This window comes from Phascolarctos cinereus, unplaced genomic scaffold, assembly GCF_003287225.1.
Source record: "Phascolarctos cinereus isolate Bilbo 61053 unplaced genomic scaffold, phaCin_HiC Scaffold_726;HRSCAF=1367, whole genome shotgun sequence".
Classification (NCBI taxonomy): domain Eukaryota; kingdom Metazoa; phylum Chordata; class Mammalia; order Diprotodontia; family Phascolarctidae; genus Phascolarctos; species Phascolarctos cinereus.
Genome location: NW_027556098.1, coordinates 413,785,227 through 413,809,447, shown reverse-complemented (window position 1 = coordinate 413,809,447; position 24,221 = coordinate 413,785,227). Strand labels below are relative to the sequence as shown.

Below are 24,221 nucleotides of genomic sequence, written 5' to 3'. Positions count from 1 at the left end.
GGACCAGGCAGTGGATGTCCACCAGGGAGCCCTGAGCATTCCTGGGATGAGGCCTGGCGGGGGTAGTGTGCTCTGGTGGTCAGAGTGAGGCATTCAGGAAGGCAACCCAGCCTATTTCCCAACTCTTACCAGCTCCAAACTTCCAAGAGCTAACCTGTGTCTAGCTCCAGCTTTCTGCTTCCCCAGGGAGCAAGTGTTTTGCCTTCTAGCCTCATTCCTCAGAACCTAATCCATCCTGGGCTTAGAATGCGGGATGCCCTAAGACCAGGGACTCATCACTTGCCTTCTCTACTACTGAGACTATTTTTCAGAGCAGGGAAATGAATGGGCCTAGGGTTTCTCAGGTTACCTGGGTCACCTTTCTACCATCTCCTGTTCTGTCTTTCTAGGTATCTCTGCAGAATCTGACCCTTTCTATGGGTTCACTCAGCCCCCTGAACCCTGTGCCTTCCAAAGACACTCTGTCTTCATTTCCCTCAACATCTCCCTCCCGCAGAAGTTGCACCATAGAGATAATATAAAAATTTACTGGAGGTGGAGGCACTTCCATGGGGGATTTGTCTATAAATTCAGACCCCTTTTCACACCCCTAGAGTACCAGGAGCAAATCTTCTTGATCTGGAAACCTGGGCCATTGCCTCTTCCTATTCCAGCATCTGAGGAAAAAAGATGCAAATTCAATATTATTGCAGGTCCCAAGCCCCTGCAAAGTGTGGCATGGGCATCATCAGGACAAAGCTCAAAGCGACTCCATCTCAGTGACCAGCAGCAAAGAGCCCCCTCCAACTGCCAGAACCACCCTCCTCTTCTCAGCCCAACCCAGGCCATTGAAGAAGGCCCCTGAAGCAGGCAGGGGTAGGGGAGACCAGTGACCCTTCTTACTTCTGCTTTCTGGCATGCTCCAGAACCATGGGAAGAGTCAGGTAGGAGGAGGGAATTATCATGGGAAGGGCCCTGGACAGGACTGCCCTGCCAGCTCCAGCAGTCATTCCCTGAGGGGCCTTCTCTTCTCTTTCCTTCTCACCTTCTCTTATTTATCTGGTCATGAAAGAGTCTTGAGGGGCAAAGAGAGTGGTTTCTATTCCCCTTTTCCTCACCCTATAGTCCTGGGGGTTTCAGATTCTGCACATGACCCACCCCAGTCTCCTCTCTTTTTTGTTTTGGTTTGTTTTTTTAGGCAATTGGGGTTAAGTGACTCGCCCAGGATCACACAGCTAGTAAGTGTGAAGTGTTTGGTCTGTGGCCAGATTTGAACTCAGGTCCTCCTGACATCAGGGCTGGTGCTCTATCCACTGCACCACCCAGTCTCCTCTCTCTTGCAGCCTTGAATCTCCCTTGTTGAATCTTAGGGCTAGGAGGGAAGCCCCCTCATTGGGGTTCTGCACTTGTGACTGGTGGGCAGTGATTAAGCATAGGCAGTGGGCCATTCTTAACTTCTTACATCCCAGTCTTCTAAGAAGTGTCTGGGCAGGCTGCTTTATGCTTCCTAGAGAGCAAAATTTTACAAACCCTCAAAATAAAGACATTTCCATGTGTCCATCTTTGGTGTCCAAGAAATCCACCGTATCTATGTCTAGTTCTGGCTTTGGGGGAGATCCCAAGTTCCTCTCTCCTCTGGTCCTGGCTATAAAGCCTGAATTCTCTCTACATGCTGACCTGATGGGACTTTTCCTCTCTCCCCAGTCACTTTTACTGGAGACCCCTGGCCCAGAACACCAGACTCATTGGACTCCTGAGTCTCCCCGCAGCCCAGACTCCCAGCTTTTCTCCATCTCTCTTATACAGATCTGTCCTTGGTACTATCCTTCTGCCTCATCCAGAAAATTGGCATCTGTGGGGCCATGAGAATTTTGGTGCAATACCAAGGGTCAACAAGACAAGGAGGGGAGAGCAGAGGTCAACAGAAGATTCCATAGACCCTGACCAGGCTGGTTCTTCCAACTCTCTGTAGCTCTGAACGATCCCACCTCTTTTTTCCTTTTCAAGTTAAGTGTCTTATTGAAACCTTTATATTGCGATACAACCACCTAAAGTTGTTTATAGTTAACTTAATTTCAATGAACAAAATATCATACCCTGTTCCACCCACCATGATTCCAGAGGACTTGTGATGGCCCCCTACCTTCTGGTAGAGAGGTGATCGATTCAGGGTACAGACTGAGACATATTTTTAAGCATATGGTCAATGTGGGAATTTATTTTGCTTGGCTATTCATTTTTTTAAACAAGGATTTTGTTTTTCTTCCTCAAGTGGAGGTAGGGCTATGAGCTCATTAGATTGTGAGATTCTTGAGGGAAACTGTCTTCTTTTCTCATTAATTGTTTCCCCAGTTCTTAGGACAGTGCCAGGAACATAGCAGATGCTTAATAAATGTTTATTGGATTGGATTGGATTGGACATAGGAGAGGGAAAAAATAGTTTTTGTTCATTGAAAAAAATTAATTTAATTTTTAAAAGGAAATAAATGCTTATTAGTCAGGGGAAAGTAATTTAATTAAATTGGGGGGAAGAAGAATTCCACTGTGTGACCATCATTTTGTTTTTCTTTGCGTATTTCTTATTCTTGGGAATAATGGAAAGACATTTGGTTAATTTGTATGATGAGGAATTTGCAGGAAATGGGGGAGGGGGAAAAGTAAATGAGGGGTTCCAGATTAGAAAGGCAGCGGTGGCTCCTCCCCAAGTCTGGCATGGAGCCAGGGCTCTGTGGCTACAGGCTGGCTGATTGATTCTGGGGATCAGAGCTGCTCATGTTCCACGATTAGCATAAAGGCTGCTCGGCTGCTTAGCTCAGGCCACAGCTGCTCCGAGGGAGCTTTCCCTCCTCCCTCGGTACTGCCCCTTCCTCACCAGCTTCCCCCTCCCACCTTCACCCCCTCCTCTCTGGGGATGTTTTCGGACAGCCTGCACCCTGGCCTGAAGAAGCCACCCCAGGGAGGATGCTGCAGGGATTTGGGCCCCATGGCTGTTTATTAACTCGGTGCTGATCCAGTCCAGGGCAGCCCTAGGCAAAATTCCAACAGCAAAGCTCAGTGTGCAACATGGAAATGAACTCTGGAGAGTTCATTTTTTTTTTTGGTGGGGTGGCAGGATGGGGTGTGTGTGTGTGTGTGTGTGTGTGTGTGTGTGTGTGATGAATGCCAGGAGACTGGTTGGCAGGAGCAGGGCAGAATCCTGGCAAGCTCAGATTGTGGAAGCTGGGTTTTCATTGCCCCTTACCCACTCGACAGGCCAGGAGCTGTTCCCTCCAGGGCAGTTGAGCCTGGCATCCCTCCCCAAGCGCCCAAAGCCTGTCTGTCCTCAGGCAGCAGAGACTGGCTCCTCTCCTCCCCAGCACTCTTGCCACTAAACCTACATCTGGAAGGCAGATCTCCCTCTCTGGGTCCGTCACCCACCCAAGGCCCCTCTTTCAGTCCAGTGGAGCCAACCAGGGCTCCTGATTAGGTAACTCTCACTCTACCCCGTATGCCCTATGCCCAGGCTCATGGGATACCAGAGATGGAGGAATGAACTAGGTCCGGTTCAGGGAAGAGTCTGAGAGAGCTGAAAGGGAAGGACCATTTACCTTGAAGAGATATGTAAAGTGCTTCGCATGCTTTTAAGTGTTAAGAGCAAGCCCCTTTTCTTGCTTCACACAGTTCCCAGAGAGATCTTGGCTCTCTGCCTTCTTGAAATCTTTTATGAAATCTGGGCTGGCTATCTGTTCCAAAGGCTATAGGACCATAGTGTTATCCTACCTGTTGTCTTAGGGCCTCTAGGTGGAGCCATATTGGGTAAAGTGTGGGGCCTGGAGTTGGACTCGTCTTCCTAAATTCAAAACCTGCCTTCAGACACCTCCTAGATCTGTGACTCTGGGCAAGTCATTTAACCCTGTTTGCCTCAGTTTCCTCATCTGTAAAATTAACTGAGAAGGAAATGTCAAACCACTCCAGTGTCTTTGCCAGGAAAACTCCAAATGGGGTCATAGAGAGTCAGCCATGACTGAAAAATGACTGAACAACAGCCTGCTGTCTCAGCAGTGATATCTATACATCGTAATTTGAGGACTCTGAATTCTACCCAAGCTGTTCCCATAGAACCACAGAATTGGATCATCAAAAAGGTTCTTCTCAGCAGCCATACATGAAGGAGCAATAATATGTTGGGTGCTTGGGGAGCTTTGGGGCCATGGCTTAATGGCTATGCTCAGTGTACTTACCTAAGGGTCTAAGGAACACCCAGCACCCACCAGGTTCTCAGAGGGTCTTTCCCAAGGAGTGGGTTTTGGTACAGCACAACCATTATCTCCTTCCATCACATCACTGCTGAACTTGGAACCAGGAAGAATTGAGTTCAAATCCTGCCTCACTTTGTTTGCCATGTGACCCTGGACAAGTCACTTCCCCTGTCTGTCTCAGTTTCCTCAACTATAAAATGGAGGAGGTAATAATGGCACCTACCTAGCAGTGTTGTGACAATCAAACGAGGCAATATTTGTAAAGAGCTTAGCACCCTGCCTGGCACCCAATAAATGCTTCTTTCCTCCCAGAGTTCTTGTGGTGTTTGTCTGAGCTCTCCACATCCTTTGTCCTTGGTGCCCTGTCCCCTAGTCCCCACACCTGGGATTGGTTGTCTGGGTTGGCATCCTCAAGAGGCTTGTCCTTACCTGCAGACCCCTCTGAGCTGCTTGTGAGGGATAAAGTTGGGCTCAGCTGCCCAGGACTGACCACTTCCCTTTGCTGGTGCTTGTGAGTGGGTGAGCTCAACAGTCCTTTGAGTAAAGAAGCAATTAATGAACAGCTATTAAGCACCTTCTATGAGCCAGGCACTGTGCTAAGCCCTGGGGTTACAGAAAGAGGCAAAAGATAGCCCCTGCCCTCAAGGAGCTTGCAATCTAGCGGGGAAATAGTATGCCAACAAATATATACAAAACAGGCTATATATAGGATGAATAGGAAATCATTAACAGAAGGAAGGCACTAGAATTAAGAGGCATTAGAGAAGGCTTTCAGTAAAAGGTAGGATTTTAGTTAGGATTTCAAAGAAGCCAAGGAAATCAGCAGATGGACTTGAGTGTATTCAGACATTTGACTGGTGAATAGGCTCAGGCATCTGTTGTTATCTGTGGCAGACTTGGGCCAGGGGTCCAGCAGCCCCCACACTTCTCTTGTGCTCCGGTTGGGGCTCATGGGGAGCACTCCCAGGATGAGTCCAGTCCCCCACTAGAGGAAATGGAGCCCCTCCACTCTTTGGGGGCTGGAACTTTTCCTCAGCCCATCCATCTGGAGGAGTTTCTTGGCCACACTAATGCAAGGCAGATCTGTAAGTCAGCATTTATTAAATGCTTCCTATGGGCCAGGCATGATGCTAAGTGCTAGAGATACAAAGAAAGGCAAAAAGGATCTGGACCTTGAAGGAGCTCACATTCTAATGGCTTAGCCTGGTACATTGTTGTTGTTCAGTCATTTTTCAGTCCTGTACTACTCTTCATGACCTCATTTGGGGTTTTCTTGGCAGAGATACTAGCATGGTTTGCCATTTCCTTCTCCAGATCATTTTACAGATGAGGAAACTGAGGCAAATAGGGTTAAGTGACTTGCCCAGGGTCACCCAGCTAGTAAGTGTCTGAGGCCAGATTTGTACTCGGGAAAATGAGTCTTCCTGACCTCCCCCTGGCACTCTATGCACAATGGTGCCACCTAGATGCCCAGTCTGGCACATAGTAGGTGCTTAATAAATGTTGACTGATTGATTGGTTAATTGGGGATGAGGTGTGGAGGAACAACATGAAAAAATATACATAAAAGATATACTTTTTTGAAATAAGATAGTGGTTCTTAGCCTTTTCTGGGTCATGGACCCCTCTCTTGTCAGTCTGGTGAAACCTGTGGACCCTTTCTCAGAATTATGGTTTCAAATGTACAAAATAAAAACATAGGATCAAACAGGAAATCAATGATTATTAAAGAATGTTCAGAGATGTAAAAACAAAAGATATTGATGACATTTCAAAAAACGTATATACTATATAAATGGAAAGTAATCTCAGAAGGGGATTGGGGAGCCAGGAAAGGCCTCCTGCTGAAGATGGGATTTGAGGAAATAACGAACAGAAGGAAGGCTCTAGAATGATGAAGGGTTGGGGAAGGCAACCTTCTTGGAGGAGAAAAGAAGGTAAGTGAGAAGATAGCCAAGGTGACTGGGCACTCCAAATCCTCAGGGTTGGTTTATCCCATTTCTACCCTCAAGCAGGACTTGGGGCATGAGCTGGGGATCCTTCTTTAGCCTCTGAACAACACCCACTGGGAAGGTGATTTCTCTAAACCCCCAGATGCCAGCCACATAGGACACTTTTGGGCTAACCACCGAGAATTCCTCCTACTTAGGGTAGCTGAGTGCCCTTTGAGAGGCCCGGACCCTGGTGTCAGAGGCAATGACAGTGACCTTCAGTCCAGCTGGGCTGGGCAGAGGCTTCTGCAGCAATGGCCCCCTGGCCCATAGCTGGGTCTTGGAGTGTCTCTTCCTGGGTTGTGCCTTCCAGGAGACACAGATCAGGGCTGAGAGTCCTGGGATGCCCCAAACATCCCTACAACCAGTCAATCAGCTGATCCCATCCTGCCCCTACTGCCTTTGCATGGTTCTTTCTTCAACTTACAAGTAAACCCAACCAGTGCTGAGTTGCATCATGTGAAGGAAATGACTTCTGATAATTAATCTTATCCCTACCAAGGGTGTGGTTCATTCTTCACCATCAGCTTTCCTATTCAGAGGCCTCTTCTTTGCTCACATCCCCAAGAGGAGAAGGCACAAAACACTTTGGTCCTCTCTACCTGGATCTATCACTGCGTGGATCATGCAGAGTCTCTTGGCTCTGCTGCTGGGGGCCCTGAGCTATGTTGGTGAGTGAGAGATGAGAGAGGGTGACTAATGAGGAGTCCTGAGCATTTATAGGCAGGAAAACAGAAGGAAGAGGAGTAGTTAGAGGACTGGGCTGAGGGTAAGGATGAGGTAGATGAGATGGTTCACTCCCCGGGCCAGATGGGAAATTTCATTTATGTCTTGTTCTGGGTTCTCCCTTCCAAAGACACAGGAGTCCTTCCTCCAAGCCAGTAATTCTGTCCCAGACCTTCACTTCTCACACCCTGGTCCCCCTCTAAGGCCTAGAAGGTGTGGTACCCCAGGACAAGGAGCTCAGCCCTTGCCCTCTGATTTACTGGATTCTCCTGGAAGCAAGGGATGAAGGACATTGGAACTCTCTGTTTGGCTCAATCCACAACCAAAAGTCTCTTTGTCTCTCTAGGTCCTAAGTCATCATATGAGGTCACTCAGCCTCCTGAACTCTCAGGCCCTCTCCATGACCCTGTCAACATCACCTTTACATTCTCCTTCCTCTGGAAGTTGAAGCAGAAGTCCAACACGAGGATTTCCAGGACCCAGGAACAACTATTTGAGCAAGTAATCTACAACTCTAGCTTCGCACACCACCCACTTTTCTGGGGCCAGCTCTCCCTCACCTGGACGTCTGAAGAGCAGAATGGCTTCCTTCTCATCCAGGACCTGAGGAAGGAGGATGAATGTCAGTATTATTGCACATTCTGGGTTTCCACAAAGCACCATGGAGTTAAGAACGTATCAAGCTTCTGTGGGACCAAAGTCAAGATTACTGAGGGTGAGTCTCTTTTCTGTGCTCCCCCTCTGAGGAGTGATTAATCCTTTCAATTCCCCCAAGACCCAACTCTCAGCCTGGGTAATAAAAGATTAGAGGAGATTAGAGACTCCTTCACCTCTGCTTTCTGATGCATGGAACCCCTGAAAAGAGATAGGAAGGCAGGTAGGAGATGGCCCACGGGTATGCTACCAGCTCATGCCAGTTCTTGAGAGCTGGCTGTTAAATTTTCAGTGTGAGCATTTCCATCTTGGAAATTTGGCAGACTACAAATCAGGGCCTGATATCTTGTTTTGTTGGTTATGCAACTTTAAAAAGTAATGGAGAAAGCATTAATAATGCAGATTAAATTTACAATGTAAACTTTCCCACCCAAGAGCTGGTTGGTTTTTTAAAAAATATTTTTAACCATTCATTTTTTTAAAATTTCAAGTTCTAAATTTATCCCTGCCTCCATTCATTGAGAAGGCAAGCAATATAATAACCGCCATACATGTGAAATTATGTAAAACATATTTCCATATTAGCCATGTTGGGGGAGAACAAGAAAAACAAAGAAAGTGAAAAACAATATGTTTCAATCTCTGCTCAGACTCTATCAGTTCTCTCCGGAGATGGATAGTGTTTTTCATCATGTGCCCTTTGGAATTATCTTAGATCATTGTCTTGTCTTGATCAGAGTAGCCAAGTCTTTCATAGTTGATCATTGTACTGTAGCTGTTACTCTGTACAATGCTCCCCTGGTTCTACTCACTTCACTTTGCATCAGTTCATATAAGTCTTCCCAGGTTTTTCTGAAGCCATCCTGCTCATCATTTCTTATAGTACAGCAGTATTCCATCACAACCACATACCACAACTTGTTCAGCCATTCCCCAATTAATGGGTGTTCCTTCAATTTCCAATTCTTTATCACCACAAAAAGAGCTGCTAGAAATATTTTGTACATATAGGTCCTTCTCCTCTGATCTCTTTAGATCTATATATACATATAGATATGTATATATATGTATGTATATATGTATATACCTATGTATATGTGTATATACATATGTGTGTGTATATATATCTATAGAAACAAATAAATGTATACAAAGTCAGCTATGTACAGGATAAACAGGAAAAAAATGAACAGAGAGTAAGCACTAGAATTAAAAGGGTTGGGGAAGGCATCATTAGCATTGAAGGCTTTGGGGAAAGAATTCTTGGAGAAGGAAGCCAGGGAAGCCTGGAGGCAGAGATGAGGAAGATCATTCCAGGCATGGGAGACAGCCAGGGAAGATGCCCAGAACCAGAGATGAGTTGCTTTGGTATTTGATCCTTGAGAGGGTAGGGAGCCCTTGGAGTTTATTGAATAGGGCTGGGGAGGGCGATGTGGCCAGACCTGAGCCTTTAGAAGATTAATTTGACAGTTGAGTGGAGGATGGGCTGGGGGAGAGGGAGAGACTCAAGGCAAGCAGACCCATGAGCAGCTCGTGCCACAGTCCAGGAGTGAGGCAATGAGGGTCTGCCCCAGAGTGGGGGCAGTGTCAGATGACAGAAGGGGATGGATAGGAGAGATGCTACTGGGGTAATACTGACTGGACTTGAGCAGCACATTGAATAAGAGGGCTGAGAGAAAGAGACTCCAGGATGACCGGAAGGACAGTATTGACCTCGACAGAGGAAAAGAAATTGAGAAAGGAGGAGAAATTGAAGAGGAAGCTAATTAGTTCAGTTGGAGACATGTTGAGGTTGAGATGTCTATGGGACATGTAGCTTGAAATGCCCCATAAGTATTTGGGAATGACCCACTGGAATTCAGGAAAAGTAAACGGAGGGGGTAGGGGGCAGAGCATTTGTATATTAAGAAGGGATCCTCATGAGGAGACATCTAGGAGCCAGAAGGAAGAAGCAGACAGAAAGTAATCGGGTGAAAATCAATGGAGGGAGAAAGAAAGTGAGACTAGATATGGAGACCTGGGGGTCATCAGCATGGAAGTGATCATTCAAACTCATGGGAGCTGATGAGATCATGTCCTTGGTCCCAGATTTGGAGAGGTCCTAGGGCACTCCCCCTCCACCCCTCTCCTCCTGCCTCTGTCTTCACTGGGAAGCCTGAATTCTCCTAGCAGCCAGATCTAATGAAGCTTTTATTCTCTCCCCAGTACCTTTTAATCAGAAGGCCCCCCCCGCCCAAGGAAAGGACAAATCACAACCCTGGAACTGCCCTGGATCTAGTCCCCAAGTTTTTCTCCGACTCCCAGGCAAATCTTGCTGTGATCTTATATCTCTGCCTCATCCATAAAATTGGAGTCTGTGTGATTATGGAAATACTGGTGCTGCCTAAGGTATGGCAAGTACATCATCTTTGTGGTGGTCCTAATTAGCATCAGAGGTTGGGTGTTGCCTTAGACTCACCCCACTGACTCTCTGTAGACAGGATCATTTCAGAGTCAGACAGTCAGTCAATCAACAATAATTTATTCAGCACTTACTATATGTAGAGTAGGACAACTAGGTAGTGCCCATAGAGCACCAGGACTGGAATCAGGAAGACTCATCTTCCTGAGTTCAAATCTGGCTTCAGATATGTGCTAGCTGTGTGACCCTGGGCAAGTCACTGAACCTTGCCTCAGTTTCCTCATCTGTAAAATGAGCCAGAGAAGGAAATGCAAACCACTCCAGTATCTCTGCCAAGAAATCCCCAGCCAATTAGTGCCCAAATTGTGTCCAACTCTTCATGACGCCATTTGGGGTTTTCTTGGCAAAGACATTGGTCCATTCATCCTGCTCTGTTTCCTCATTGACATGCCTATACCAAATACCGCCTTTCCCCCCTCCCCAAAGTATGAGAAGCAGAAAATGATAAGAGCTTCAGGATTAAATCAGAGAAAAAGGAGAAGATGAAGTCAAGAATCCTACAGTCACAGATGAAGAGAATCTTAGAGACCATGTAATCCAAGCCCTTCATTTTGCAGATGGGAAAACTGGGGCCCCAACTGGGGAACTGACTTCCCCAGCTTCCCACAGGGAGTTAAGAATGGACCTGGGACAGAAATCTAGGTCATCCTGGCTCCCTGTTGAGTGAAGGTTCTGACTGGGACAGCATTTTGCCAGAAATGAGGCGTGTTCGTAAAGGAGTGTGTAAGTTTGTGGGAAACAATTTGACAGGTGATTAGAATTGAGTGCCCCCTTTGGGATTCAGAAGACCAGGATTTAAATCACCCCTAGTTGTATGAGCCTGGGCAAGTCGCTTAATGGAGGATACTGAGCCTCAGTATCCTCATCTGTAAAATGGGAGCGATAATAGTGTTTTCGTGGCTGTTGGGAAGCTATGTGAGATAATGACTGTAAAACACTTTGCAAACCTTCAAGCCTGTATATTTGTCCTGGGGTGTGTGTGTGTGTGTGTGTGTGTGTGTGTGTGTGTGTGTGTGACCTGCTCAGGAAAAAAATCTTTTCCTTCTACAAAAAAGGAAAAGGATGGGACAGGACATCTCACCTATTCAAGTGAAAACTCCCTAGAGAAGGAAACCTAGTCTGCCCTACTCAGATTGGGGGCATTTTGAAGTGAGGGCCTTCTTCCCTTTCCTACATCTTATTTCCCCACAATTCCCAGCACAGGGAACTGTCCCTAGTGCTGAGGCCAACACTCCCCTGCAAGTAAGGGGAGATAGAATGAGAAGGACAAACCATTTGGGAGCATTTGCACACCATACTGGACCCTTCCTGATCATTGGGCTCCTATAAGGAGGATGGGGGCTGGTTTCTGATGCCCTTTATCCTGTCCTCACAGAACCGTCACCTGTCGTGGAGGGGAGCCTTTCTTCTTACCAGGGACCTCCACAGTGGGGCTAATGGAAGACAGTGCTGCCTACTACCATGCTTCCTTGAGTCAGTGAATGAGGGGCTGTGCTCATAATTATAATCCCATGCTAGAGGTGGGTTCTTGGGCTTTGGGCTTGGAGCTCATCACCTCTAACATAAACTCATGGGTCCAAAAGCAGAAGTAGGGGTAGGGTGAGGTGGGGGAATCAATCAGTTTCAATCAATTGATTCACCTAGGGTCTTACTTCTATGGCCTGAGTTGAGCTAAGTGTGGGCCCTAGGAGGTGGAAGGTTTGGATCACTGCTTGTCACAGGGGTAGGAGCTCAGCCTCAAGCCCCTTGAGCTCCATCTCATGGGTGGTTATCGATACTGGATTTTGGTAGAGGTCCTGCGGTCATATTGACTTTTGTCTTTCTCCCTTAGGTCCTGGATTAACCCCCTAGGATCCCAGTCCAGGACCAGGCAGCCCTGGAACTCTAGGCATGTGAAAAAAGTGCTTTTGAGGCCCATCTCAGTGCCATTCCTCAGTATCCAGTCGTCATCAGATTGAACCTCTTGACAAGCTCCCTGGGCAAGAAAATACTACAAGAAATGATGAAGAAGCAATCCAGGGTAGAGGTGGGGATGAAACTTCATGGTGCTGAGAGACATTCAGAGCAGTGTTGGGCTGTGCTAAGAAATCTAGAGGTACTTTAGACAGGTCATCAAGCCAGCCTGAGAGACCCCAAGTACTTCATCCCCAATTCCCAAGAGGCTCTAGCAAGAGAGAGGGCAAGGGGTGAGCCCCCATCCTAGGGGTGTCCTTACATTCTAGGTCCTAGGACAGATACTCTTAATATTTGGGGGATCATGGAGACCTTTGGCAGTCTGAGGAAACCTATGGACCCCTTCTCAGAATGTTTTTAAATGCATAAGATAAAATACATAGGATTACAAAGAAAATCAATTACATTGAAGTGTCACTTAAAAAAAAAGTTCTTGGACCACTTGAATCTAGAGGAACTGGACAAAAGGGAACCCAAAAAGAAGCCATCCCAGGGTGGTTAAGACCTACTTAGAGTGTTCTATTCCAGAGGAGCAAGGAGAGGGGATATACCATGATGGTAGATTCACCATCCTGACTGAAGGGCAGGAAGACTGGGCTTTCTGGGGGAAGACTCTGTGGGATCAGGGAGCCAAGATATTTTCCAGCCTCACTGACTCCCAGGGTAACCCCAGGGAACCATCCCCATGCCTCAGTTTTACCATCTGGAAAAACACCTTTCCCTTAGTGCTGTAGCCCTGACATCTCAACACCACCCACTTTGGTGAATTAGGGACAGGAGCAGCAAGAATGGGAGGGGTCTCATGGTTCCACACCCACCTGGATGTCCTAGAGAACACAGTACCTTTGTCTCTACTCTGAGGTCCTTTGGGAAACAGGGTGAGAGGGGCAGCTAGGTGGCACAGTGGGTAGAGCACTGGCCTTGGATTCAGGAGGACCTGAGTTCAAATCCAGCCTCAGACACATAACACTTACTAGCTGTGTGACCCTGGGCAAGTCACTTAACACCATTGCCTATCCAAAGAAAAGAAAGGAAAGGAAAAGAAAAGAAAAGAAAAGAAAAGAAAAGAAAAGAAAAGAAAAGAAAAGAAAAGAAAAGAAAAGAAAAGAAAAGAAAAGAAAAGAAAAGAAAAGAAAAGAAAAGAAAAGAAACAGGGTGAGGATAGAGATGACACAGACATTTGGGGAGGAAAGGGGAAAAGCAAAGGGGTGGATAGTGGCAGAACCAGGGTAAGAAAGAACTGAGAGTTATGAAATTCCAACTTTCCTTTGAAATTCCTAGGGTGTTAGCCCAAGATTGTTTTTTCCCTTCCTCTGACTCAAGGTCTGATAGGCCCTCCTACAGCTTAGACTAGAAGGGCTCGATCCTGTCCTGGTTCTCCCAGAGTGGAAGCTGCCTTTGCTCTCTCTCATGCTCATGACCCTTCTTTGATAACGTAAATCTCTCCTTTGACCTAACCTGCATCCTTCCTGTAGCATTTTCAACCCACATCCTCTCCTGCCTCTAGCCCAAAGTAGACAAAGAGCTTATCTCTGTTCTGGGAAGATTTCTCAATTTCTCAAGGTCAACTCTAAGGAAGGACTTCCTCTCTGGGAGGGCAATGGCTCTGCTGAGAAGGGTGGAAATTCAGCACTCAAAGAGGCAGAGGGAGGGATGTAATGACTTTTCTTTCCCTCTGTGTATCTCTTGGCCTTCCCATGCTTCCATGGATAGAGTCCTGAGTTCTCACACTAGCTACTATGTGACTCTGAAATAGCCCCTGCCCCTCTCTATGATTCAATTTGTCCATCTGCAGCATGAGAAAAGTCCCTTCTTGATGTCACAATCAATTAACCAACCAGTTAGTCAATAATAATAGCTAACATTCACGTGGTGCTTTACAATTACTCATTCTATCCTCACAAGAAGCCTGGGAGGTAGGAGCTATATTATTATTATTATCCCTATTTTGCAGATGAGGAGACTGAAGTTTAGACAAGCAACTTGCCCATAGTCATATAGCAAGGAAGTGGCTCAAGGTAGGATTTGATCTTGGGACTTCCTGACTCCTAGCCCACCACCCAGCTGCCTTGAATCAGTCAACAGGAACTTAGGAAGCTTCCCCTGAGTGCCTGGCACTGAGCCAGTCTCTAACTTTAGATGATTGTGGAGTAAAAAGATTTCAAACTGGATGGAATCTTAGAGATCCACTGGTTCAGCCATTCTCAAATTTTTTGGTCTTAGGACTGCTTTACACTCTTAAACATTATTGAAGGATACCCCCCCCAAGAGCTTTTGTTCCTGTGGTATATATACACTCATACACATACATATACATATATAACATATATTATAGAAATATATATTTGCCATATTAAAATTGAATTCAGTATTATTATGAAAATAATTTTGACCTCATGGGCTCCCTGGAAAGGTTTTGGGGACTCCCAGTTCACAGACCATACCTTGAGAACTGCTGATCTAGTCTGATTCTGTCATTTCACAGATAAGGAAACTGAGACCCAGAGAGGAAAAGGGTCTTGAACATAGGCACATCCTTTTTTTCCAATTCAATTTCACTTGTTTTTCCTCTCTCTCTCTCTTCCTATACAGACAGTGATCATATCAGGCTTAGTGTCCCTGGAACATTGGGGATGGCCCCCATTTTTCTCGGGCTTTTCCTAGAAATAAATTCATAAAGCATAAAGAATAATCCTTTGTCTAAGACCACATGCTTTGATGTTTGATTCAGAACCAGAGGCAACTAATTATGTCTCATTTGGTTCTCTCCATGGTCTTAGGGTTGGCAAGGACTCTGTACTCCCTGGATTGATTTTCTTAGTGGAAACAGGGTCTTTCCCACTCTAACCCATAGTTCTAAGGTCTCAGACCTATTTCTGCAGGGCTCTCCAGATAGACTAAGAGGCTGAGTCAGGAAAGGGAAACCACAATGGCATAACTCAGGGGGCTATAGGAAAGAAAGTCTCTCCCATGTAGCCTTGGGGATTCTGGTCCCACACTGGGTCCCAGGGAAGGACAACGGGGCTACACATTGGATGGGTTTCAGAGTTGGGAAGGGCCTCATCCTTCTTCTTGGATTGGCTTTCTCCTCAATCTTATTCAGATCTCTCCCGGGTGGGGAAGCACATTGTGTTCTACTCAGGTTTGGGTGGGGATAAATTCTTTGATCAGATCCGCTGGGGAGTGGTTTGGAAGTAAATGATCAAAGTCTCATCCTCAGCCTCTCATTAAAATAGTCATTCTCTCTTATTACTTGTTAATGCATCACAGTTGATTGCCACCCTCAGGAACACCCACTCTTTCAAGGGTATAAAAGTGTTGAGTGGGTTCCATGAAGAGTCTTTAGTGTTTGAGAGTTCCACCAACCCCTTTTATTAATTATTGCTAGCATGATTAATAAAATGATTACCCAGAAATTATGTCTCTCAAACTTTTTATATACCATAGTGCCATGTTTCTTCTTTATCTAGGTGGAAAAAGGCACATGAGAGCTTCATTTAGTGTTAGCATAGGACAAAAGGGGAAGTTTGTCTACCCTTTATTATATTTAAATGCTGAACAGCATTTTGTTTGTTTGGTTTTTTGGTCCATACCTGTGATTGGGAATTCCATAGTTTCCAGCACAGAATCTTCCTCTGATCCTGTAGATCAGCATCTCATTTGTAATTTCTAGTGTTAGAGAATTGTCTGAGTCAGTCGATCAGTCAATAAATATTTATTAAATGCCTATAGTGTGCCAGGCACTATGCTAAGCACTAGGGATACAAAGAATGGTGAAGGACAGTCTCTGCTTTTAGGGAGCTCACAGCCTAATGGCGGAGACAACATGCAAATAACCAGGTACAAACAAGCTGTGTTTAGGATGAACTTGAAAGCATCCACAGACAGAGAGCATTAGAATTAAAGGCAATTGGGAAAGAATTTTTGGGCAGCTAGGTGGCACAGTGGATAGAGCTCCGGCCCTGAAGTCAGCAGTACCTGAGTTCAAATCCAGCCTCAGACCAAACACTTGACACTTACTAGCTGTGTGACTCTGGCAAGTCACTTAACCCCAATTGCCAGAAAGAAAGAAAGAAAGAAAGAAAGAAAGAAAGAAAGAAAGAAAGAAAGAAAGAAAGAAAGAAAGAAAGAAAGAAAGAAAGAAAGAAAGAAAGAAAGAAAGAAAGAAAGAAAGAAAGAAAAGGAAGGAAAGAATTCTTGTAGAAGGTGGGATTTTAGCTGGGACTCGAAGGAACCAGGGAAGCCTGGAGGCAGAGGTGAGGAGGGAGAGCATTACAAGCATGGGGGACAGCCAGGGAAAATGCTCAGAGACAGAGATGGATGGTGTTGTTTGTGGAATAACCAGGAGGCCAGGGACACTGGAATCAAAGAATATGTGGGGGTAAACAAAGTGTAAGAAAGATAGGAAAGATAGGAAGAGTCTGAGTTCTGAAGGGCTTCAAATGCCAAACAAAAGATTTCTTGTTGATCCTAGAGGTGATAGGAAGCCCATGGAGTTTATTAAATGAGGCTGGGGAGGGTGATGTGGTCAGACCTACTGAGCACCAGGCACTGTGCTAAATGCTTTACAAATATCATCTCATTTAATCCTTACAATAACTCTGTAAGGTAGAGTTACTCCCCATCCTATCCTTATAAGTTTGCAAAACACTTTATATACATATACATGCATACATACATACATACATATATATATATATGTATATATATATGTGTATCTATATATATATATATATCTATATCTATATCTATATATATATATATATATAGATATAGATATAGATATAGATATATATATATATATATATATCTATCTCAGGTAGTGACTTTGCACTCATTCTCTAGTCAGGACAGAGAATTAACTCTTCCCTCCTCCTCAGGGAGATAGCAGGGAGGAGGGGAGTTCTCTGGAGGTCTGTTCAGGAGAATGATTTTTCCAGTGAATCAATAACAGGTCAGATGGCAAGATGTCTAGGGTGCATGGTGATAATATTGATGTAAATGAATTTTGTGACTTTGGGACTATTTCATTAAGGAAAATAAAGACTCTCTAGCCCTTTCCGTTAGGAGATTTTGGCAGGGGTAGATACCTAGAGTCCTTGAAACACCTTTCTACCATACAATTCGGGTGATCCAAAATTTCACAAGGGAAAGAAACTGTCTAATTCAACATTAGCGGAGCTGAATTGAGTCGACAAGCCTGTTAACTACTTGCTCTCCCTCATTTTTTACTAAATGTATTGGTATAGTTTGTTTTAATGGTAGCTATTTCCCAGTAAATACCTTTTAAAAAAAAAAGCCCTTAAAGAATTCCGAGAGACCATAGTCTGATTTTCAATTATTAACCAAGAGGAAGAAGGGGTATGTTCTTTTACCTCATCAGTAAGGTATTAAATTGACCATTGTAATTGACCAACTTTCCTTTGATTTTATTAAATTCTTGTACATATCATGTATATGATTCTTTTGGTTATGTTTAGCTCTGCATCAGTTCACACAAGGCCTCCCACATTTCTCTAATTTTTTTCTTATCCATCATTCCTTACAATAATATTGTTATTTATTTCATTATTTCAGTCATTATTTCACAGGCAGTGTGTCATAATGGAAAGGGCACTGAACTTGGAGAAGGAAACACCAGAATAGCACTTCTGACACTTGCTAGCTATGTGCCCTATGAACATACTGAGATATATCATTTAAGTTTTGTGGGTCTCAAAACCACACCCCCTAGGATTTGCCTACAAATGAATAGCAATCTTTCTTAGTGTGGGCTATTCCCCAAGCTAAGGAAATCCCAGATCCTTCCTATACTGGTGTATTATTAAAATCTGAATCTTTCCTCCTAGAGGTGAGAAGGTAGATTTTGCTAAATTTAAATTAAATCAGATAGGGCCATTTAGAGCTTTGAACTCTGAAAAGAAAGGGAATTTCTGTGATAACAGGTAGTGGATTGTAGTTTTCAATGTGGATGCCAAGAATTAAATGGGGGTGGGGGGTGGGAAATAACTCTTATCAGCAACTCCTTAAGATAAAGGCAGTCTTTTAGATTTGTAGATTAAGGACTGGAAGGTACCCTCAAGTCATTTAACCCATTGAACCCAGATTCTTCAACTACAAATTCAGCATTCTTTCTCTGGCACCCTGAAGCCTGCTTATGCCATTTATAGACTTTAACCCTGGGGTAAGAAATTTGTTAAAAGGGATGATTCCAATTTCACTGTATCTTGATAGACAAACAGATAGGTAGGTAGATAGATTAGACCACTGGAGACAAAATAGATAAGGAATACATAAGTACATTGCAGTATATGAATGTAATAGAATGTTACCATGCTCTGAGGAATGATGAACGTGATAAGTACAGGGAGGTACAAGAAGGTTTATGCGAACTGATGCAAAGTCAAGTAAGCAAAACCAGGAAAACAAGTGTAATGTCTTCAGCAATGTAAATAGCAAAAACAACATCAAAACAATCAAAACTGAATGCTAATTCAAGAATTCTCCTCCCACCCCAGTGTCACCGCCTAGCAGAGGGGCTTATGTAGCTTAATGAGATTATGCCATTCAGGGTTACCTAAGATGGACAGCTCATAGTGAAGAGTTCTGACACAAAGTGATCCTCTGGAGGAAAGAAATGGCAAACTACTCCAGTATCTTTGCCAGATGATGAAAGGAAAGTCAAGCAATAAAGATTAGCATTGCATAGGAACCTGGAATGTAAGATATATGAACCAAGTAAAGCCGGATGTGGTCAAAAGATTAAACATTGACCTCTTCAGTGACAGTGAACTTAAACAGCTGGGAATGGGTGAATTAAATTCAGATGATCACTACATATAGTACTGTGAGCAAAAATCCCTTAGAAGAAATAGAGTAGCCCTCAGTCAATAAAAGGGTGAGAAAAGCAGTACTGGGGTATAATCTGAAAAATGGCAAATGATAACTGTTCAAATCCAAGGCAAACCATTCAACATTACAGTAATACAACCAACCACCAATGCCAAAGAGGTCAAAGGTGATCAGTTCTATAAAGATCTGCACCAGAAAAAGATGTCACATTCATCATAGAGGATTAGAATGCTAAAGTAGGAAATGAAAAGATCATTGGAATAACAAGCAATTTTAGCCTTGGAGACAAAATGAAGCAGGACAGAGACTAATAGACTTTTGTCAAGATAACTAGCTGGTCATTACCAACACACTTTTTCAACAAGCCAAAAGGCGACTCTACACATGGACATGGGTCAATACAGAAATCAAATTGATTATATACTTTGCAACCAAATATGGAGAAGCTTTATATAATCAGTTAAAACAAGACCTGGAGCTGACTATGGCTCAGATCATGAACTTCTTGTTGAAAAATTCAGACTTAAATAGAAAAAGTAGAGAAAACCATCAGACCATATAGGTATGACTATGTAGGTATATTACATCCCTTATCAATATGAAGTAGAGGTAATGAATAGATTTAAGGGACTTGATCTGATACAGTCCCTGAAGAACTATAGACATAGGTTCACAAAATTGTACGGGAAGCAGCAAAAAAATGAAATTAAAAAAAAACATTCCAAAGAAAAAGAACAAGAAAGAAAAATGACTGTCTGATGAGGCTTTAAAATAGATGAGAAAAGAAGTAAACAGAAAGGTAAGAGAGAAAGGGATATTAAATACAAAATTCCAGGTACTAACAAGGAGAGATAAGAAGGTTTTATTAAATGATCAATGCAAAGAAACAGAAAAAAGCAATGGAATGGGAAAGACAAGAGATCTCTTCAAGAAAATTGGAGACATTAGGGGACAGTTTCACACAAAAATGGGCACGATAAAAGACAAAAATGCTAGGGATTTAACAGAAGCAGAAGAGATTAAGAAGAGATGGAAAGAATATTATGACAATACTAATACAAAAAACTATACAAGAAAGGTCTTAACATCACCAATAATCATGATGGTGTGGTTACTAATCTAGAGCCAGACATCCTGGAGAATGAAGCCAAATGGGTCTTAGGAAGCACTGCTAATAGTAAGGCCAGTGGGGATGATGGAATCCCAGCTGAGCTATTTAAAACCCTAAAAGATGATGCTGTTAAAGAGCTGCACTCAATATGCCAGCAAATTTGGAAAACACAACAGTGGTCACTGGATTGGAAAAGATCAGTTTATGTCCCAATCCTAAAGAAGGACAATGCCAACGAAAGTTCAAATTTCTGAACAATTGTGCTCCTTTTACATACCAGCAAGGTTATGCTTAAAATTGTGCAAACTAAGTTTCAGCAATATGTGAACCAAGAGTTACCAGAAGTACAGGCTGGTTTTCGAAGAGGCAGAGGAACTAGAGACCAAATTGCCAAAATTTGCTGGATTATGGAGAAAGCAAAGGATTTCCAGAAAGAAAAACCATCTACTTCTGTTTCATTGACTACACTAAAAACTTGATTGTGTGGATCACAACAAAATGTGGCAAGTTCTAAAAGACACAGGAGTACTAAATCACTTTGTTTCCCAACAAACCTGTATTCAGGGCAAGAAGCAACCATTTGAACAGAACATGGAATAATTGATTGGTTTAAGATTAGAAAAGGAGTGCAATAAGGCTGTATATTGTCACGTTATTTATTTAATTTATATGCAGAGTACTTCATGCAAAATGCCAGGCTGGATGAATCAAAAGCTTGAATTGAGGATGCTGGGAAAAATATCAACAATCACAGATATGCAAATGATACCACTCTGATTGCAGAAAGTGAATATGAATTAATAAACCTCTTGATGAAGGTGAAAGAAGAGAGTTCAAAAGCTGGCTTGAGCTTTCTGGTTGGTAGCAGCCATCAGGCAGGCTAAGCGTGAGCCAGAATGGGGGCCTACAAATACATCCAGGAGCTATGGAGAAAGAAGCAGTCAGGATGTCATGTGGTTCTTCCCGCTCTTGCACTGCTGCCAGCTGTCTGCCCCGCACCAAGCCCCACGGCCCACCACATCCAACAAAGCTTGCATACTAGGGTACAAGGCCAAGTAAGGTCATGTCATCTACCATATTTGTGTTTGATGTGGTGGACGAAAGCATCCAGTTCCCAAGGGAGCAACCTATGGTAAACCCATGCATCATGGTGTCACTCAGCTGAAGTTTGCCAGGAGCTTCGATCTATAGCAGAAGAATATGCTGGCCACCACTGTGAGGCCCTAAGAGTCTTGAACTCCTACTGAGTGGGTGAAGATTCAACCTACAAATTCTTTGAGGTTATTCTTATTGACCCACTCCATAAAGCTATCAGACGAAACCCCGACACTCAATGGATCACCAAGCCAGTGCACAAACACAGAGAGATGCACGGGCTTACCTCAGCTGGCCAGAAGAGAAGGGGTCTTGGAAAGGGTCACAAAATTCTACCATACTATTGGAGGGTCTGGCCATGCTGCTTGGAGAAGGTACAATTATCCCCAACTACATCGATACCGCTGATTGATGCACAATAATTTGTAAACATCAATGTTTAATAAACAACATTTATGATGGGAGAAAAAAGCTGGCTTGAAGCTTAACATAAAAAAAAACTGAGATCTTGACAATTGGTCCCATCACTTCCTATCAAATAGAGAGGGAAGAAATGGAAGCAGTGTCAGATTTTATGTTTTGGGGCTCAAAGATCACTGCAGACAGCAACTGCAGCCATGAAATTAAAAAATGCTTGCTCCTTGGAAGGAAAGCTTTGGCAAATCTGGCCAGCATACCAAAAAGTAGACACATCACTTTGCTGACAAAGGTCCATATGGTCAAAGCTATGGTTTTTCCAGTAGCAGTGCATAATTATATGAGTTGGATTGTAAGAAAAGCTGAGTACTACAGAATTGACACTTTTGGACTGTGGTGCTGAAAAAGACTTTTGAGAGTCCCTTGGGCAGCAAGCAGATCAAACCAGTCAATACTTAAAGAAATCAGTTCAGGCTATTCACTGGAAGGTCAAATGCTAAAGCTGAAGCTTAAATATTTGGGCCACATAACAAGAAGACAAGATTCATTGAAAAAGACCCTGATGTTGGGAAAGATTGAAGGCAAAAAGAAAAGGGGATGGCAGAGGATCAGATGAATAGAAAATACCATGGAAACAATGAACATGAACTTGAACAGACTTCAAAAGATAGTAGAGGATCGAAGGTCCTGGTGTGGTATGGTACATGAGGTCATTAAGAGTTGGACACGACTAATTAACAACAAATTCAAGAATTGTAATGACCATGATTGTCTCCAAAGGGAAAAAAGAGAGAGAGAGATAAGAGAAGCATCTCTTCTCCCACCCTGCCCACTCTTTTACAGAAGTGAGGGACCATGGGTGTGGGATACTACATACAATGTCATACTTTTTTAATAGGTTGTCTAGTTTTGCAGAACCTTTTTTTGCCCTTCCTTAATACTTTATTATAAGGGAGGGAGCTGTGTGGAAAACATTAGTGGTATAAAAACAAAAGATACCAACCAAATTTATTTTTTTTAAATTGTAATCAGTGGAGGTAGAAAACTACGTCTTTCATAGAAACATAACTTTTTGTTGGAAAATATATATATATATATGTGTGTGTGTGTGTGTGTGTGTGTGTGTGTGTGTGTGTAACTGCTTTAAATTCACATAAGCTTTCCTTACCCATGCTACTAAAAAAAATTTATTTTGCTTAGCAGCAAAATTCTGACAATATAAATTGATTTTTAAGTGATAAGTATTGAAAGTGAGTGAAATTTCACAAAAGAATCAGTCAGTGATTGGAAAAAAACTAACAAAAGTGATTCAGAAAAAAACCTAATGTAAAATATATTTTATGTCAGTAGGATATCTTGAATATAGAGAAATTTATTCCAACAAAGCTGTAATGAAAAATAACTATATTTGAAAGTGTGGAAGAACTGGCCTGTGTCTAGTAATCAAACCAGTTAAAATGATGAAAACCAAAATATTAGATTTTTTTTTTAATGTAACATTTGGCTGGGCACTGCCTCCCTTAACCACAGAGGGTAACATCTCTGACTGGGTTATATCCAAAGGAGTTTGAATGTACATGACGTTCACCACCAGATGGCGCTCTACTTGAGTTTCTAGTCTAGGACTCTTCAGTCACTCTCTAGAACATGTTCCAGATGGCTATTTTTCAACAGGCTGCAGCAGCACCTTTAGTCCCTCAAGCTTGGACATGCCCGGGCTGCTCCTTCTACCTTGGCCAGATGACTTTGCCATGCTCGGCTCATAAACAGAAGAGGCTTTTTCTTTTTTTAAAAACTTTTTCTGTCTGTGTTCCAATTTAGTCTAAGAATGAAATGCCTCCCAAATATTAAAATATGAAACACACTATAGCTAATTTAAGCCCTCATCCCTTAGGGGTATTTTACTCTCTTGAATTACTCCTAGTGGTATTCACATTCAGCCTCCGCATTAATATTCAAACTCTTGGCATACTGTGATCACAAAGTTTTTAAATAATATAGACAAAAATGAAAAAGGAATACATTTAACTCTTATCTCTAGGTCCACATCTATCTAGATTTTTGGTGCAGATGGGAAACTTCCAAGTATATGTGAAAAAAAAAAGTAACAGGGTAAGGAGGGTTCACTCTCCCCTCTCCCTGATCGGGCTTTTGGATTAAAGGAATTCTGGGTAGATGAAGTTCCCTAGGAGTTAGATTCAAAGCAGCTCATAGTCCTCATCACAGTCTGAGCAATGCTGATCAAGACTGCACAAATCCATATGCCTGGTTTGGCCCAAACTATTCACACCTCTGTGCTGCCTGCCTCAGCCTCCAGCACAGCTATCTCTGCAGAAGAGGAAAAAGAACAAAGTGCAGACACCTTCCTTTTATCTTCTTACACTGGCTGCTGTTCTCAGTAGCAAAGAAAGGACCATTGTGATCTCAGATAGGGGTCGGGGAGGGGGTAGGCCTGGAAATAGAGCAGTCCTGTTCTGTTGCAGAATAATAGAGTTTCCAACTGCCTCTCTCTTTCCATGAATCATTTTCTTGAGTGCAGAGGAAAAGTTCCAGAGATAAAAGGGCAAAGATAGCTACTACCAGGATACATTCACAAGATCGAGTCAACATTCATTTATATTGCTTAAAACTTTTCAGAATCACAGAGCTGGGGAAAGGGGCCTTAGAGGTTACCTTGTCTAACCCCTTTACTTACAGAGGCATATGAAGATTACTTGCCCAAGTTTATGGACCAAGTTAGTGAC

General features: G+C 43.4%; 1 pseudogene; it reads left to right on the top strand.

Annotated features, from left to right (window-relative positions):
* Positions 1-20,861: 20,861 nt before the first annotated feature.
* Positions 20,862-21,468, top strand: LOC110219732 (large ribosomal subunit protein eL15 pseudogene; annotated as a pseudogene).
* The last annotated feature ends 2,753 nt before the right edge of the window (positions 21,469-24,221 follow it).